This window comes from Rhea americana, unplaced genomic scaffold, assembly GCF_003343005.1.
Source record: "Rhea americana isolate MKP2758 unplaced genomic scaffold, rheAme1 scaffold_831, whole genome shotgun sequence".
Taxonomy (NCBI): Eukaryota; Metazoa; Chordata; class Aves; order Rheiformes; family Rheidae; genus Rhea; species Rhea americana.
The window spans coordinates 1-2,469 of NW_028187014.1; positions in this window are offsets into that span (position 1 = coordinate 1).

Below are 2,469 nucleotides of genomic sequence, written 5' to 3' on the forward strand. Positions count from 1 at the left end.
CCCCCCCCCGGGGACGGCTGCGGGAAGGTGCCAGCCGCGGGGACGGATGCAGCTGGGCGCCGGCCCCTTTGGGGACGGATGCAGCTCCATGGGGACGGAGGCGGGTGGATGCCACATCGTGTGTGTGTGTGTGTGTGTGTGTGTGTGTGTGTGTGTGTGTGTGTGTGTGTGTGTGTGTCCCCTCCCAGCTCCGTTTTACTCGAGCGTAAACCCGTCCCCTTCCCCGCCAGGCCCCAAGAGAAGAAGCAAAAAAGAGGTTAGAAAAGAAAAACAATGACTTTTATTTAAATACCCTAAACGCCACGAAGGAACAGACACCACGCTACGGGTAAAAAGATACAAGTTCATAACATCTTATAAAAACTACGGTTTAAAAGTGATGCTGGGCTACCCGCTCAGGAACGCGCGCCCAGGTCCCCCCCCCCGCCCCCCTCCTTCCCCTCCCCCATAGCAAAATAAGTATATTAAAAAAAAAAAAAAAAAAGACAAAAAAATAAGCCATGGGACTTTCCGGGGAGGGCGGGGGGCTCGGTCCGGCTGCTGGAGCCGCAGCTGCGCCGGGCCCGGCTCCTTCCTCTTCCTCGCGTCCCCCCGCCAGGTTTCGGGGGGCGGCGGGGGCCCGGCGGCGGCGGCGGCGGGGCGCAGGCGCTCGCGGGGCGGCGGCGGCTCCCGCTGCACTTTTGCCCTCGCGGGAAGGCGCAGACAGCGAAACCGGCGGGCGCCGCGGGGGTTTCGCTCCCGTTCCTAGTCAGCCCTCGGCCCCCACCTTTCCCACGCCGGGCGCCGAGGCGAGCAACGCGAAAGGGGGGCAAAAGACGCCGCTCCCGCCTCGGTCCCGGGAATAAAGACGACGGCACCCGCTCCGGCACGCGGGAAGCTTCGGGGRTGGGGGGGCTCTCGGAGGAGAAGCGGCAAAGCCGCCTCGCGAGCCCCGAAGTTTTCCAGCCTCCGGAGAGCTGGTGTTTTCYGCGCCGCGGCCCGGCCGAGTCGGCTCCCCTCCCGGCGCGGCCGCCTGCGCCGTTGGGGCGCCGGGTGCGAGGAAGTCCCCACCCAAGGCGGCCGCGGGGTCCGGCCCACCGACCGCAACCGCTTCGCCTGCATGTGTCCCCCCCCCCCAACACACACACACACCCCCAGCCGACGGCGAGCCGGAGCCGAGGCCCACGCGGAAAACGAACCAACCGTCCCGCGAAACGAACCGCGTCGCGGGGGGCCGCAGGGCCGCCCGGAGCCTCGCGGGGGGCCCGAGAGCCGGAGCGCGGCCGGGCGCCGACGCGGCTCCTCCGGCCAACGCTCCCCCGCTGCAAGCGAGGACCCCAAGCGCGGCCTCAAATTTCCACCCCGGGCGGCCTCAACCGAGGGCCGAGCCGGAGGGGGTCGGAGCCGCTTCGGAGCTCTTCTTGCGGCACCAGCCGGGCCGAGGAGGTTTCCTGTTAGGCAACGCCGCCGCGAGCCCGGCCCCGCGCAGGAAGCGGCGCCGAGCACCCTCCGCTCGGCGCCCGGAGCCGTCGGGCAGCAGCGCGGAGCCCCCGAAACGGCTTCGCGAGCCGCCGCCGCCGCGCGGGAGCCTGGCCGTATCCGGCACGGCGCGGAAAGGAGCCGACGGCGCGAGGCGAGCGGGACGGCAGCGAGAGGCGACGGGGCAAAACTTCCCCCTCGGGCGGCGGCAGCTGGAGCGGCTCGGCCCGCTCTGCCCCCAGCGCCGCGGGTCCCGCCGGCGGATCGGGACGCGCTGCGGGGGACCGGGCAGAGCGGCGCCGCGGCGAGCGGGACGGGTCGGCCGCGGCCGGCTTCACGGCGCGCCAGGGCCCCGGCCCGACACAGAAAAGAGGAAGGAGGCGACGGGTTGGGGGCTGCGGGGAGGCAATCGGGACCGCGGGCGCCCACGGCCCGCTCCGACGTGGCCGCGGCCCGGCTCTCCCTTCCCACGCGCGCAGCGGCAGCCCCATTTGCCCCCTTTTTTCCCTCCCCCTTCCAGGAGCGCTGACCTGAAGCGGTAACAGACGTGTTTCCTCCCGGGGAGGCGCGAGTTCGAGTCCCGGCTCCGAGGGGCTTGTTTCGAGGTCGATGCGGGCGTTCGGGCAGCGCCAGCGGGGACCCGGGCCGGGCGCGAACCCCTCGGTGCGCTCCCGCAGAGCGAGCTGCGGGCCCGGGGCGGGCCCGGGGGGGAGGCGAACCTTCATCTTCTTCAAAAACTTGCTCACAGAACCATCCTCGGAGGCCAGCGGAGGAGGCAGAGGGCAAGGCAGGACGGGACGAAGCAGTTTGTCTCGCGGAGAAGCAGCAATCCATCAGTTTGCAGGTGCCGAACAGTCCGTTTTCGGCGGAGGCCGCGGTCCGCCGCCRGGCACCGACGGCTTCCCGAGGACGGTCTCTACCAGCGGAGGCGATTCCTGCTCCTCTCCGGTGTCGACGCTCAGCAGTCGAGGGCAGCTACGGGCCGCGCTCTCGCCAGGCTGGGACGCGGGC